This window comes from Anser cygnoides, chromosome 1 (assembly GCF_040182565.1).
Source record: "Anser cygnoides isolate HZ-2024a breed goose chromosome 1, Taihu_goose_T2T_genome, whole genome shotgun sequence".
Taxonomy (NCBI): Eukaryota; Metazoa; Chordata; class Aves; order Anseriformes; family Anatidae; genus Anser; species Anser cygnoides.
The window spans coordinates 192912643-192929347 of NC_089873.1; the positions used below are offsets into that span (position 1 = coordinate 192912643).

Genomic DNA, 16705 nt, shown 5'->3' on the forward strand with positions numbered 1-16705 from the left:
TTTTTTTTTTAGGAATATCACACCACAAACCTGCATTTTTCCTGTGTTAGTATGCTGTTTTATACAAAAGACAAATTCAGACTACGATCAAATCCTTCACTAAGAAGAGCTTGTTGTTAAAACCAAATAAAGGAAAGACTACAGCTGTTAAAAACAGTGGAAGAAAGGATTTATAAGCTATAGTTAGTTGTGTTTGGTCCCTACACTTTAATCTGGTTTTCCCATTTGGAGACTTGCAACTAACTCCATTAGGCTGATAAGTCTTGTGCAAGTGGGAAATGCAGAGTTGTAAAGCAGAAGTTGTAGGCTAGGCTGCTACATTGAAGGAGAACTTGCAGGAGCCTAATTTGTTGCTTTTTCATCCTGAATGTAGATTGATTTAACTGTCATTGGGATTAATTTTCTCTAATAAGCAGAAGAGTGTATTCTGTGGCAGGAATATACAGGTTTTCATCTTACTTTGTTAATGCAATTTACAATCACTTTTTCTGCTGACAAGTACAGTCAGATGAGAAGGTTTTACCCTTTTTCTTCCTAAATATGTATTTTCATATGATAGTAAGTGCGCATAGGTGCATTATCTGATGATATAGCTGTGATGTCAGCTTTTCGTATGACGTCGTAATCACGAGACGTTCCTCAGATGTGATGAAAACTAAGGGTGACTCTAGAGCAGTTGCTCTGAATGTAACGTGAAAATGTCATTTAGACAAATTAAGAAAAAAGGGTTGTTGGTACCTTCAGGGCAGAAGGACACATTAGTAGGGATTGTTACTGGCCAGTTTTGTGCAGGGGAGCAAACAGTGAGGTGCACCTGTGGTTAACATGAGGTGGTGCACGGAGGTCTGCAAGGGTCATAAGAGCAGTGTTGGTAATTAGCATCATTCTGTTTAGCGTACAGTAAAATTACAAATCTTTGTTCACAAGCGTATTTTCTGGAAATACTTTGTAAGTATCCTTTGAAGGTCAAGACTGAAGGGTCAGAGATGAAAGAGCTCTGTTTTGCATTTTGTTTGTTTTGAGAAATGGTCTGCTGGCACCTGGCTGCTTCTGTTTTCAGTGTCGTGAGTTTGTCCTGCTGTGCATTGGTTAGCGCGCTTCATTTTATGGTCTCCATGAAATCATTTGTTGCATTTGGTATGTACTCATAAAAGAAGTGTGAACTGTGATTCTGTACTGGGAGGTGTTTATAGTGGTTATTGTGGAGACAGTGAGAAGGTTTGTTAATTCTTGCAAGGTCTTGTTCTGTTCCACAAACCACTGGAGATTTGCTACTGATAATGAGTTAGGTAAGCCGAAAGAAGTCATAAGAATGGGGTTTGGAGAAAATACCTTCCATTATACACCCTTTTCCCAGCCCATATTAGTTTTTCTCTGATGCATTTTGCCCTGCATGGAGTCCAGCATGGGTCAGCTTGGAAGGTTCGCAGGAAGAGCGTGGGGTAGAAATCCTCTTGTGCTGCAGGACGTCCATGTCCTGCACAGAAACACGATGGAAATGCTCTTGTTGGACAAATCCTGCCCTTCAGTTGGCGAGGGTGTAAGGAGGAGCTTAGAGCAGACATGGTAAAGTTGCTGGGTTTATGTAGGCAAGTGTGCTGTGCTGCTGGCTCTTTGCACGGGGGTAGCGAGGCTGTGGCAGAGGGTGGCCTGGTGAGAGGAGGCAGACGTCCCTACAGCAGACATCAGTGAGGTTTGTGTTTCTGATCCAGGTGATGGGAGAAGTCACGTGTGTGTGACTTCACGTGTGCCTAATTTTGCTGGAGCCATTACAAGAAGGCCACTCTTGAGGTGGTCCATTCAGAAATGGCACATTGCAGGTTTGTTCTGGGGACTGCGGTAAGAAGAAAAAGACAGTAATTAATGTGCGATTGGGCTAGTGATTTCTGTGCCTTAGAGTGTGTGAAAGATGTCTTTTGCAGAAGGGGTAAGAGAAGAGGGAGACTGCTTTACAGTAAGTCTTGGGTGCCAAGAAAGTGACTCCATCCCCAAGGAGCACTCACACACTACTGCATGTCAGATAACTTGGCTTTTCTGAGTCCTGCTGGAAATCAGCTGTGTATTACGTTAAAATCTGAACTTAGAAAGAAAAAGATTATTAGTAAGATGCAATATATTTTCAGTCGGTTGCATAATCTTTTCTTGTTGGAGATATCTTTAGCATAATTACTTATTAAATCTTGAGAGCTGCCTTTATTTCATGTCTCTTCAGGGAAGGCTATGTTAAGTCACAGGATTTCTTGTACTTTTAGTGTTGCTTTCCAATGATTTAGTGTTGAATAAGATTATGGACACTGATTCTGCTATTGTATAGTTTTAGGCATGAAGTAACCTCTAATAAAGATGTAAGTTCTGATAGCTGTGAAGCTCAAAACAGGTGAATATTATTAACTGGTGTTTTACATTTTTCAGCTATCAAATTGTATCAAGTACTGAAAGATTTTGTTTAAATTACTTTGTAAATAGGTGTTAGAGTTGGGCTTTTTGGAAGGCTTTTGTGGGTGTCTAAAGATTAATAATCACAGAAATTTTTAAAATAGCTGGCTGGCTTATTTCTAGCATGCTTTCTTTTGCAGATGGCTTTTGAAAGCATTCTGTATTTAAAACCCTAGCATGGATTTAGAATGGCTTTGAAATAGTTTTCAAGGTGGCAGAATAGAAAGTGTGTGATGTGACTAGTTAATCTCTAGCTGGGGCCAAGGGTTCTTTTTACATAATCCCATCATTCTTGCAATATGTTAATGCAATGTACCTAGTGGCTGAGTAGCAATTGCAAAAAAATTACCATTAACCAATCCCCCATAATTTAGGACCAAGCGTACAGTGTTATTTTTGAGGAGCCTTGTTTTTGGTGAATTTAAATGCGTTCCTCCTTTTTTTTTTATCATTTTTTTACAGATAACAATTAGGCTAACACCATCCTAAAGGTGAAATTACATATATTATATATAGCATTCATGTTCCTTCTGCTAACTTTTATCAGCTGGTAGGATAAACTGAATCATCAAAATCAGCAGATGCAACACACTATTTAAAGACATACATATTCTATTTCATTGTAAACAAACCAAAACAAAAAACACACCTACTTTCTAATATAATTGGGATCATTTAGTAAATGTTTGCTTTGGTACAAAAGTGTAATTTTCAACACCTTTCAGCCTTGACTAACTTTTAATAAAAGTTGTTTTGCCATTTTTTTTTCTGTAAATGTAAGTCAAGATAAATAGGTTGAAAATTGTCAAAAGAAATCCGCCCTACCCTTAAAAATCAATTCTACAAAGGTGATTGAGTTTGTGCTTTTCTTTTCAAGATCAAACTTCCTGTAATAATTCCCATATAATCCCTGTGTAGTTAAATAGCCCAGTAGTCATAACATGCTTGAAATGTATGCAAAGCATCAGCCCAAAAGTTTAACTCTTAATAACAGAAGGATCAAAGGACTTCACTGACATGATTTTTTTGAAAAATAAAACACGATACAGACATAAATGTTAGTCTGAGTAAAAGGCTTTTAAAGCATGCATTTTGGATATTTTATATTGTAGATTAAAACCAGTTCTCCTTGTCTCAGCCAAAGAAAGAAATCTCATACACCTTCGTTGTTGTAAATGAAATGCTGTCATCTCAGTTTGTTCACCAGTTGATAGGTCTCTGCTAGAGAATGATGGCTCTGAGGAAAGGGAGACAATCTGTGACATGCTTCTTGTTTCCCCATGTGCAAAAATAAAATGTGCATGCTTAAAAATGTTCTTTGATGTCTTTAAAAGGAAAAAAAATCTCTAACAGGGGGATCTTGTATGTTTTTAACTTGCCATCTAACTCAGAATAATTAAGTAAACTTCCTTTGAAACTAACTATGTTGCTGTAGGGTACTGAAAATAATGGAAACTACAATATCCCATTCGTAATTTGAGTGAATTATAAAGACAGCTCAATGGCTTTTTCCTGTACTGAAATTTGTATTTAGAGAGCCCGTTGTGTGGGCTTACATAGTTGGCTTCTGTTCTTCAGACAACTCTAAGACGAACTAAATCACAAAACTGCTTGAAAAAACTGACTGTAAGCAGCGTCCTTTTTTTTTTTTGATTCATTTTAAAATTGACATGCTGTGTCTATAGCAAGTTTGCATCCACTTTTCACAAGCTATTGTTCTTAAATGTCAAATTATTAAAATAACTTCTGCTGTGGTGAAGTGTATTTTGCCTCAGTTCTTAAAGATGTTAAATCTCTATAAGCTTTCCACATCAATAAATTAATATTCTTTCTTTTTCATGCTAATCCAATGTCAAGTTTATGCTTTAATATTTAAATTAAATATTTCCTATCAAACATTCAGAAAGTCATCTTTCAATGGGAACTGATTCATCACTGTACATGTTAACTTTACTGTTGATGACATGGAGAATAGGATTTTTTTTTTTTCTGTTTTACCAAAGAATACATCACACATAGTGTGGTTAATTGCCAGGTTTTGTAGTTTAGTAAGGTGCTGTTCCAGTGGAGCCCAGTGTTTTATCCTTATAAATAGGGGTAGTGTGTGAAGAGTCCTAACAATGCCCAGGTACAAAAACATCTGCAAGAAAGAGAGGAAAGGATGCAAATTGCTCGGAGTTCTTCATTTGAAATGATGCTATGTTTTTATGTACTTGGAAGGAAAGACAGTGGTGTCTGTCAGGCACATGAGTCTGATTTTTACTTTTATCTTCTAATTTTCCAAGCTGAGACTTTGACATTCAATCCTCTTTTCATGGTGTTTTTGAAAAATTACTATTATACTTCACGGATATTTAGCTTGGCTTCTTGTATTCTTCAGAGGGAGGAACACTAGTTGCGCATCCATCAAAACTAGAATCTTAATCTTTTTTTCTTTCTCCCCCAGTTGCAGGAGATTCAGAACACGTCGAGCTCATTTGTTAACCTGCCCAGCAGCCAGGGGGAGGCACACAGTGCCTGGAGGGGCTCTGTCCTGTGGCTCTTCTGCTCCTGACCCTTTCCCAGTGCAGGACCCACCCCCTGGCATCAGCCCACGCCAGGTCCCAGAGTGGCGGATCCCCTGAGTAACTGGGATCCAGGGTTTGGAAAGCCTTAAGATAAGCATGCAAGGGGAGGGACCTTTTTACCTGCATACTGTATCTCTTACTAAGGGGATTAAGGCTTGGCTCAGCTAGATCCTGGGAGGTTTTTTCCTTAGTTCTATAAACAAAACTTTCCCTCTTGGTCTGTTACAGGAATGACTTTTTATATTCCTGTTCACAGATTTGGAGAAACTGAATATGCCAAGAGACCTGCAGTTTTAGATAAAGCATATCGTGCAACTAATTGCTTGGGAGGAATGGAGTTAATGAAATAGAAAACACACGTTACAGTGTTTCTGATACACAGTATTTGCCTGTGAACCACTGGCAGACTGAGATCAGTTCCCTTTCAGAGGACAGGAGAATGATCAAAGCAGGGCCTGCAGTGCCTGTAAAATCTGTTATCCTGCGACAATTGAAACCACCAGCACGAGAATGTTGTGGTTAGGTCTCACTCGTCAGCTACAAAAGCAGATTTTCCTGTTTTCTACATGCAGCAGTTGCAGAGGAAGTTCCTGAAGCACAGAACCCATGAAGATGCACTGCTCAAAATAAAAATTGTTGCTGGCAAGGAGTATACTTATATTCTTCATTGTGTCACTGTATGTGAAGTTCAGTCTTATTTGAATGTTAAAAAATTAATCTTTCAAGCAGGATATTACACTGGTTTGACGTTTGAGGCCACAGAGATTTGAGTTATTTTAGCAACAACCACATCATTTCCATATACAAAAAAGATTTTCCCAAATGATTTTGTGATAAATAGAAGATAAGTGAATTGTACTATCAAACATTATTTCAGTCTGATATCATATTATCAGCCCATCTGGTTATATTTGGAATATACTTTACTGGTGTTGATGAAGCTATGCTGTTACTTAACATATGCTGTTTTCTTTCCCTCCCACTACTTTTTCGGGGCTTTTTCCATCAAAATTCTTCTCTCTAGTGGTTTTTGTACTAATAAGTTAAATACCTGATTCCATTTGAACATAGCAGCTATCTTTCTATAGTATTATCATGTAGGAATTTGATGTTATTTCTTCCATGCTGGGAAGAAAAAAAAAAAAAAGTGGTAACTTCAGATACAATTCAGTGCAACTAGGGCTTGTGTACTTCCCCAGTACAGAAAGGCCAGGGAAATAACCTTTGCATTTGTATGTCTGCAACTGAAAAGGAAAATGGGCACTTCAGCTTTTCTGTGCTCTGTTTTAAAAACCCAGCAACCTGTGTTGAATTCACAAGATTTCAAAATACTGTACAGATAATGTGTTTTATGAAAGGAGAGTTGAGATAAAGCTTTAGAAAATGCTGGGATGGGTCCCTTCGTTTCTTAAGCAGGGAGATGGGTAGAGTAAAAAATCAGTATAGCATAGGGCCTGGGCATTTTGAAGGATTGTGGAGATAATTTGTAATTTGAAACTCTTTCATTTGTATTCTCAGAGAAATCCAGAGGTAATGAAAACTGCTAACACAATGAGTTTTGTTAAATTTATTAGAAACAAGAGTAAGAGCCCTTAAGACTGCTTTGAAGTTTTGCTTGCACACAGTATAGCATCGTGATAGCCATCAGGTGTAACTGGGACAAAAGGGACTTTGATCTTCTTGTCTTTCCAGAGTGGACCACCTTTTGAGGCAGGATCTCAGCTCTTCCAGCTAACAGATGCTTGGAGAAGGGATTAGCTTCAAATTCATTTCAAATTTCAAGTTTGTGCTTTCTTATTTCAGACTTTGTGCATTATAACTGCATTGCCAGTGTTGTAACTGAAGATTTAACTCTTTGCTTTGCTAAAATAGAATTTGTGGTTTTCTGCTTTGTTTGCACAACAATTTAAAAAAGAAACTGTTCTTAGAGAAACATATGTGAGTGATAATGTAGCAGAGTACAGAAACACTGAAATAGCTGCCTGACACTTATGTCCGCTCTCAAAGCAGACTCAGTTTTGCTGAGTATTCAAAACTCAGCAAAATTGGTATTCACATTCTCAGCACTCACGCTCATGGTCATATCCATCACAAACTGGTTGCTGTTATTCTTCCTAGAGTGAAATTTGCTTTGTTGCAGTATGTGAGAAACATTTCCTTTTTTTTTTTTTCTGCATTAAAATATTCAAGTAATGACCTGCCAGCTGTCATTATATAGTCTCCTACATGAAGGGTTCCCAAAATTCATGCCAATGACAACTCAGATATGGGCATACACAAGAGAAGTTTCTGGCTTTGTGCTGCTCTGTGGGCATGTGCAGGAGGGACTGGTCACACCATCCCCTCAGCATCCTGCCCTTCAAATGAATCCAGGGCTACAGACTGCCTGTACTTACCCCGATATGTTGATGGCGGGTAGCTGCCAGTGTGAAAAAAGTGAAGCATGGTCCAGCTCTTCACATGGTCCAGCTACCATTTGTGTTCATCTTTGGTCACGTTGGGCCCTTCGGTACAACATGGAGTAATGCACCATTTAAAGGTGTTACCTTGATGCCAACAAATTTCAAATATACCACTCACTGTTTCACATTACAAATCTCACAGGGGTGTTAGGTGTACGTGGATGCAGACAGAGAGGCTTATTTAAGTACATCTCTTTCTGAAAACATTCCCAGATACAGCTCATGGTAGCTAATCTTTTTTTCTCCTTAGCCAGTTCCCATTACCCGAGCAGCTTCTTGCACCTTATATTGTGAAACTTCTCTGAGATGCATTTTCAAATACTGACACCGTTGGAGTTTGTAAAGTATTGTTTACTCCCCCAGATAAAATTATTTGAAATAAAATTTGAAATATATATTGTAGTGGCTTGTTAATGTGTTAATATAGTAAAGCATAAATTACATTTTAAGTAGCAATTTGTTGCAGAAGATGGGATACAACCCCATCTCTATCTGTTCTGCTCAAGAGTCAAAGCACCTTTTCTGTTTATTATGCAGAAACTCATTTCTATCTCCTCTGACTGTGAAGAAAGTCTCCAAATATAAGCAATGCTCTGCTTATCTTTCATTTTCTAGATTTTCTAAAACCATAAATCTGCAGGAATGGTTTTTCTCTTTTAGTCATTTAAATAGAGTGCTGAATGCTGAAAACACAAGTGTGGGTGATAACTATGTGGCTGCTGATCAAAGCAGCTAAAGAGAGTGAAAGCCCTCTAATGACCTGGGTGATTTTTATTAAAAAGTCCCCAGGAGCCCTAGGCTTAATCATACAAGATAATTGTACTTTGAACACGTGTAAACTTGCCTCAAGTTGTCCATTCTGACTTCTAGATGTACCTGGTGGCTTATGAAGAAGATAAGCAAAGGACGAGGCTTGATGAGCTAAGAGGTCCTTTCCAGTCCTAATTTTTCTGTTTCTCTCCGATGTTAAATTTTTCTCATTTTTCTCCCTTCACTAGAAATGCTGCAAAAGATAGAATGGAGATTTATTTTTTTTCCCAAGATCTTATGTAACTGTGCTACTTTGTTTCCTTGTGGGTATTTGGTTTTTAAGGCAGAGGTGTAATTGCAACTCACTATGTAAAAGAAGAGTTTCTCTCCATTTTTTTCCCATTATAAAATTTTATTTGGCTACAGAAAAGAAGTTAAACGCATCAAGTATGTCAGTCTTAGTTTTGTCTCTTGGAACTTTGGAGGGGGGCATGCTTTCTGCATTTTGTACATCCTGTCAGATTTTAAAATTTGAAAATGAATTGTCATTATCAAAGACGAGCTAAAAACCAAAATATGCTATTTCATGGAAATCATTATGGTGCGTTGTGGGACATGTTTCGCAATGAAAACACGCTTCTGTAGTAAGGATGCTTTGACAAAATTTTATAGGCTTTTAGAGGATTGGTAGAGATGTCTTGATAGGTGAAGTGTTTCAAAGCCAGTTTTTCACTTTCAACAGCATCCTATTTCGTAGAATCATAGAGTCATTAAGGTTGGAAAAGACCTTCAAGATCATCTGGTGCAACTACCACCCTACTACCAATGTCACCCACTAAACCATGTCCCTAAGCACCTATTCCTTACCAAATCGGCTATAAGTCCATCTGTTTTGGTAGTGGCATAGGTGTAACAGCAGAATGTTGTCACTGCTTTTCTGGATACCGTTGGAGCACTCGCACTAAACATCAAGACCAGAAAAATCCCGTAACTCAACCCAAGGGAAGCTCAGAATCCATACAACTACCCCATAGCTATGTGGGGCAGCTGAGGCAGCCCAGTTCCTGCAGTTCACATGGTTTCTACCACAGCCAAGGCACATCTGTGTCCTGCTGCCACCTGTCCACCAGTGGGTTCCCTACCACCCATCGCCCTGGTTCCTGCACTGCTGGCACTTAGTGGGGTCTGGTGGTTTTGGACGCAGTTGCAGGCTGAAGTTATGTCAGTCAGCAGATAGCTTCAGCGTTTTTACAGTGCCATAGTGGACCACCTCCACACTTCCCGTTACGTAGTCAAAAATGAAACATTTATTTACCTGGCACATTGCTTGGAGCTGCAGCTGATGGCAGTGACAGTTGTATTTCCGCTGATTTCCGGAAAAATAGGGTAAAATAAAGAAAATCAAGACAACTTTTTAGTCAGAGGCATAGAGAATGTTTAAGATCAAGCATCTGAGGAAAAAGAACTATAAAAGAGTAAATGACCTAAGCAAAATAATACACATATCATTTTTCATGTATTTATTATAGACTTAGAAAATATGGCACATACATGACTGTAAAATAATAGTAAAAAAATAAATAAACTTTTAGAAAATTCAAAACTCTTTCTCTGGATAATGGATGTAGGAGTTAATGCAGGTTTTCCTGGTGTTTTTTGATACTTTTGAGATTAGAGAAGTAGAGGACAAAATTAATTCCTGATTTAATTCCATTGTTCTTTGACCAACTTGATCCATAATGGAGAAGCATTTACTTCTAGGATGCATCCCCAATTTTTGCTTCCATAAAGAAAAGCAAAACTAGCTTTTAATGTGGGAACAGATTGGAATAGGCCTTCCCAGAAAAAAAAAGTTTTACATTCTCATTTTCTTCTGTGCCTGCAGAGCTACAGCTGCTGTGATGGCTGTGGCCTGGCTGTTGGCTGTCGCCTAGTCTTTTTCCTGACTTACTGCAAGGGAGAGATAGTGCTTGTGATTTTTATTCTCCTCAAGAAAGTTTTCCTGCCTTTTCTATGCCGTTGGGGTTATCCTTATAAGCCATAGGTTATGGATGAATATTACTGCAGTCTTCCACGCTCTGTCCTATTTTTTTACTACACCTGGTTAGCAAGGAGGTAAGTCAGATGTAGATTTACGTGCTCCAGCCCCTGGCGGTTCCGTGACTGGAACATGCGACGGCCAGAGAGAGACTTCACAAAATGGGGCACGAGCACCTTGGCCAACAGGCCGGCCATCTTGGTGAGGAGAGAGCTTTAAGGTAACGCTGGTGGGGAGATGGAGATGGCTGCCGACAGACCAGTGGGGAAGGGGCGGATCAGGATGGAGAGCAACGGGTGCCAGGCCCCCTCAGCACGTGTGACCAGAGTCCACCCCATCCTGCCTGGGCCTCTTCTCTCACTGTCATGAATTTCGCTTGCCCTGTGCCTCTTCACCCCTGTGCCTCCAGCCACAAATACGTACTTTAGGTCTGTGCAGGGACCCTTTCTGATGTACACCTGCCTGCCCTCCACAGTGATTTGGAAGTCTCCAGTGATCTTGTAAGGTGGGCCGCAGTCTCTGAAGATGGACTGGAGAAGGCCTTGGGGGTGCAGCTAATGATTTGGGGGATTTGAGAAAGCAAAGATCACTTTTCATGGATAGTAGGCCTCTGGGTTATCTACCACGGGCTGAATCCACTTACGGGTTGCCAGTTGAAGAACTTTGTTTTCAGACACTTTTTGGGACACCAAAGTTAGAAGTGTAGCTTTGTAACAGTGAATGGAGAGAGTCTCTTTCAGAGGATAAATCAAATTTTAGGTGTCTGAATGCTATGAGGAGACACCCATCTTTCTCCATAGAACTCAGGAGCCTAAGGCAACTGAGTTTTAACTCTTTAGACTGAATCTGGGAGTTTGTCCTGAGCTTGAAGAGCAATCTGTGAAGAGCATTCTGGGGACTTTGAACTGTCCGCCATCTCAGTGTGCCTCTTAGCTGTCTTTGACATTCAAAGATAATTCAATCTAATCTTAGGGAGCTAACTCATTTTTCCTTGTTTGCTGAGGTGGCCTGGGAACAACTGGTCCTTCCTCCTCTCTTTATACTTCATTTTTTGAGAAATGAATTTACATCTTTCTTTCCCTAATGGTGCTTCTGCCCCAGTACTGCTGTCAACTCCTTTTTAGGAATTCTTGCACTTTTATTTAATGCCATAAGTGATTTAAAAAATGACACTGATGTAACACTTCGGTGCCCCTGCTAAAGGAAATGGTCTTTGCAGTTTGTAAACTGAGAGGGAGTGAAAAGGAGATGTTAACCAGTCGAGCTCTCTGTTCATTGGTGTTCTGTATTACAGAGGGGGTTGTACTTCTTTTATTTGGAGATAACTTATGCTTAATGGTTTCTAATGAAACACTGAAGTGTTGATTCATGTTTTCCTGTGTTAAAATAACAACATAAAATAATTTAAAAGAATGTAGAAGAAAGCTGCTTCATCAAATATCAGACATTTGACAAGAATTGTAGTCAGGTGGCTCAGATTCTGTAGCCTTAATGGATTTCTGGCAGCAACCATAAGTAATAAATAAGTAAGAAAAAAAATTAAAAACATTTTTGTCAGAATGTTTAAGCACAGACTGCTGTTTCAGATTTCTCTAAGTAAAAGGCAGAGCTCATTTAATTTGGGAGTTTGATTACTATTCTGCAGCATTTCTTTAGCGTAGGTAGGACTCGCCTGCTGCCAAATACTAATGCGACACTGCACGCTGCCTCCAAAGATAATTCAGGTCCCACACCACTTCTGTCAGCCAGTCAGTACCAGTTTATATCAGTTTTTAGATTTAACTTGTACTTTATAAAATACTTTCTTGTAATGCCACAGAAGTGTCATTGCAGATGTATCATTTGTGGTACTTTAAAACATGCCTTTGGTAGTTTCAAGTGTAAAACTACAACAACAGCACAATTTTATCAAAGAGGAATTAATGGCAGAGGATGGGGATTGGGTGAAAGAAATCGCCGAAGCATGCGAGTTTTATAAAGCCTTCTCCGAGCTGAAAGCACGGGGTTTAACAGGTGCTGTGGCACTGTTGAAGTGGTCCCTGGATTGATAGCCTGAAGAGTGGCAGATGCTTCAACTTTGTTCTTTCACACGTGAAGAAAAGGGAGATTATAAAGGGGTGTGGGAGGCTTTAAGCCACTAGGTGAGTTCAGCAGATTGCCCATTGAGTGAGAAGGTGGTAGCGCACTGTTTAAACCATGCATTTTAACTCCGTGAACTTTGAAATGGAAATGCTGGTAGTGCTTTGCACTAATGCGATGCAAAGTTCTGCACTAAGCTCCCAGAGGTTAAAAATTCACGAGGAATTAGCAATTTAGGGCTTTCCTAACTGAAAGATTGGGCTGTAGGGGTGCTAGCAATTTGTCTGTCCCCCACATACACGCGCTAAGGTGGTCAGTGTTCGCTGTTAACCCAGGATGAGCAGAAACTCCTTTAATGTTACATCAGTAGTATAATCAGGAAGGAGAATTAAAGTCTTTTAATTACAAAAATCGTCTTACACCACACAATGTTGTTGTTTTAAATCGATATATCAGTAGTTTTCTTGCAACTGGGATTTGGAAGCAGATGCTTTGAGTATCTTAAATAGGTAGAGGCTATGGATGTTTGATGAACCTAGTTCACACTTCCATTCGTAAGGGTTCACAAGAAATAGCCATGAATATGTCACAAATCCCAAATGGAATATTGCCGACTGAATATTGAACGTCACGTAAGTGTGATTTGAAGTGGCGGGATTACATTGGGGAAAATAAAAGTTTTCTTTTTTTTTTTTTTTTTTTGTAGCAGGTTTTTTCATGGCAGCTGTATGAAGCTGCTCAGGAGCATGGAGTGCTAGAAGTAGTCCCAGCAGAGATGGATTATTGGAAAAATGCAAGTGAGGTGGGCAAAGCTGCCTGATAGATTGCAAAACCGTATGATAAATTATACTGATCACATGCATATGGCCTCCATATAAGTAATGTATATTTGTGCACAGAGATTTATTCCTCCCCCACCACCACCTTTTTTTCTTCTTCTTTTTTTTTTTTTTTTTCTTTTTGGTATTAAAATTCATAGCAATGAATTAGGAGCGATACAATCAGATATAAAAGGATTTAGAACTGTTTAGGTGACTGGGCCAACAGCTGGCAAATGTGGTTCACTGTGGAAAAATGTAAAATAATTAGTCTGGGAGCAAGAAACCAAAGGAAACACAGTGTGTGCTGAAATGGAACAATCATTCAGCACACTGACTAGGAAAAGGATTTGAAGGTTATTGTGGAAAAATCATTGAAACCATGAGGCTTGTGCACAGCTGCAAGAAAGTAAGTTACTAGGTTGTATCAGAGGGATAAAATGCAAAATAAGAGGTGATATAGTTACAGGGGCGTTAGACTCCATCTGGAATATTGTGTGTAGTATTGGTCGCTGCGCCACACAAGGCAGATGTTGTCTGGGAAAGTGCAAAACAAGTAACAAAGATAAACATTTTATGTATAAAGATTATGGAAGATGATATATTAAAACTGATACATATAGTCTGTATGAAATTAAAAATAGGAGTAATCTTAAAAATGGGGCAATGGAGTACAAATGAACAACTTAGAACTTCATAGAAAGAGCAACAAGCATTTGGAATACATTGTTTCAGGAAGACTGCTGGTATACAAAATATACATCCATTCTGTAGAATTCATAAAGAGAATTAAAGGGAATGACAATCAGTGAGAAGTCTGTGATTGAGTTTTTAAAATTAAGAGCAGGCATATTGAACCATTTTCCCTTCTTTTCACTCATAGAAGTTCACGACTTGCATGACCATAGTTTTCAGACTAATTATAGCTTGTAACGTGGGAGACATGGGCACTGGACTACAATTTCTATGAATTATGCTTCTGCATCTGCTAAGACTGTTTTTAAGTACATTGGGAAGCACCTCAATTCTTCATGCTGTGTATTAGGAATAATGTGTTCATTCTGCCTGTGCTTTTTATATTTCAAAGTTCTGCGACCAGAAGTTAGGGCTGCCTGCTTAGTGCCTCTGCGATGCCATTTCAGGATAATGAGGTACAATATGCCAAAGGTTTGGAAATTTATTCTAGAGCATCTGCTGCTTTGTCAACTTTGGTTCTTCCATTAAAAAAATATGGTATTCAAAATTTATGTAAGTGGTAAAATTATGACTGAGAAAATATGCTAAAGCAATTAAACTATTTTAAGCGATATATATATATATATATTAGGAGTCAGCACATGGCTGAGTGGGTTACTTAGCTCTTTCTTTTCTTGATACTTACCTAGCTGTCGCAGCTGCAGTAAGACAGCATGTGAATAATACGAGGGATAACTCCATGGACTTCAATTCTGTGAAGAAAATTGCTCTGATTTGCACTTAGCTATCTGTGTCATTGGATCTAAAATGAATCCAGTGGGTGATTGGACTGATGTTTGAGAAAGCAACTTGTAGAACTTGGCGAAAATTATTAGCTCCTCCTGGCAACCTTCTCCACTTTGATACCCAGCTTTGCAAATCTTGGACTTGGTCTCAGCTGCTCCTCCATTGTCACTGGCTGTGGTGGTGGAGAATAGTTTTGTGATATTCTTTGTGTTCGATATGCTGGAATTGTTTCTCTCTCAAGATTTCTGTGAAGATATACAGTCGAAGCCTGCACTAAACGTGTTGTGATTCTACTTTTTAGGCTGGTACCCTTGAAATCAGGATACGCTCCCTCTGAGGCCAGTGCCTAAATTCCCCGCACATGAGGTATACATGAGGTATACATGTATACATTACCAAGGGAGTGGAAGAGCTCAGAAAGGGAGTTACTAAGCCCAGGAGCTTTGTAGACAAGAAAAAGAAGCCAGTGTGAATGGCAGTTGTGCTTCCCTTCCTAACTCTGAATGATAGCTTAGCGCAAGCTGGAAGATAGCCTCTCATTAAAGCAAGCCTCTGCTGAGTGTTGGGTCGTATCTCACTCCTCTGGAAGGCAGCAGACCCTTTCCCCTCAACTCCCACTGACTTCCCAGCCAGCAGAGAGCCTGCCATACACAGGGTTTGGCTGGCATCTGGCAGTCTGTGTGCACCTCCAAAGAGATTTTGTGGGGTCAGGGAGCTGCTTCATCTCACAGCTCTCTGCAAGTCCTGCCTGACAGCCTCGGGGGTGGGACAGTGCCTGGTCCCTCCTCTCGCTTGGGTTGCAGGGGCAAGGACAGGGATTCAAGGAAGATTGAGGTGGCTCCTGGCAGTATGCAGAAACTGAACCTGAAATGCTTCGGGAATGATGTAGCAAACCTTGCTGACTGCAGTGTAAAGGCCTCCCTTTGGTTTTTCCTCATAGATCATGATTTCTAGGCCTACTTAGTATTCTCAGTTTTATTTCCATTTCATTTTCCATCATTCAGGTCACAAATGAAAATACTGGCTAGAACAGGGTTTAGGGCGTTTATGTGATAGCTCCTAAATCGCCAGTGTAGTCCTCAGAAATAATCCAAATATATTGCTTTCTGCACTTAATGCTGACAAAGACACAGATTTCGTATAGATCATGAAAAGTTGTGGGTTTTTCTGTGATTTGTCATCTGTATCGTAAGGTGTCAATCTTGCAGTAAAAAGCTGGTTTTGACTGTCTCTTGGACAGAGTATTTTGTTTTCCAGCGGTCATCCTCTGTCATGTCAAAAATTGGCTTTTAGTCATCTGACCAGGACCTGCCAGCAGATTAATTTGCTGATGGGGAAAGCTTTGTGCTGCACATTCAGGCAGCCTCATCAACCGGGTCGTATTTGTAGTAGCTGCATGTATACAAATGTTTGATTTTAGAATTTAGGGTAAAGTTCATATAAACCAAATTCCTATTACATTTTTCCTCTCATCTTTTTAACTAATCAGCTTTCACAATACGGATTTCTAAATCCAGATACGATCAATTTAAAGCAGCTCTTTAAAAACTTTGTGACTTGCCAGAAGCAAAGTCAAGCCAGTGAGACCTTTTTTAATTATTCAGTGTCTGTGCAGCGTGCATGATGTGGAGCACAATCTGAGAGCAAACCATAAGGAAGTGCTACTGCAGGAGTCTCCACAAAAAGAGCAAACTGACTTCATTTGAGAAAAAGCTAGAAACTTCAACAGAAAATATGATCAACTAGGGGAGATAAAACAAAGGGACTTGTGCCCAGATCTCCTTCTGTGCCCTCCCAAATGGGTCCTTGCTTTCAACTGGCTTGATGCCTCTTCCCTGCTTCCTGAGGAAGCTCTGTCCAAATGGCCGTGCCATTTGGTGGTACTCTAACTGCACTTAAAAGCATCTCTGGCCAGCAAGAATTTCCTCCCTGAAGACGTGAGCCTTTCTGGGAGCATGTTATGGTGCAGGCACAACGCCGAGTTAGAAGTGGTCCAGGAGATGCATTTTCCCTGACAAGTATGCTCTGATGTCCCTGATTTTTTTCAAAGCCTTGCAGAAGTTTGCCATGCAC

The 16705-nt window shown here is 39.7% G+C and overlaps 1 protein-coding gene and 1 long non-coding RNA gene across 3 annotated transcripts in view; one reads left to right on the forward strand and one right to left on the reverse strand.

Annotated features, from left to right (window-relative positions):
* MICU2 (mitochondrial calcium uptake 2) overlaps nt 1-16705 on the forward strand; it is a 155275-nt gene that overhangs the window by 53819 nt on the left and 84751 nt on the right. The gene's annotated exons all lie outside the window — the stretch shown is intronic.
* LOC106040381 (uncharacterized) lies at nt 8273-10792 on the reverse strand. 2 transcript variants are annotated; one of them, XR_010828372.1, is made up of 3 exons: nt 10677-10792; nt 9531-9581; nt 8273-8468 (listed from the first exon to the last, which is right to left on the reverse strand). It is a non-coding gene; the product is annotated as an uncharacterized lncRNA (long non-coding RNA). The 2 variants fall into 2 exon arrangements; XR_001209878.3 differs by having other exon boundaries at nt 10316-10691.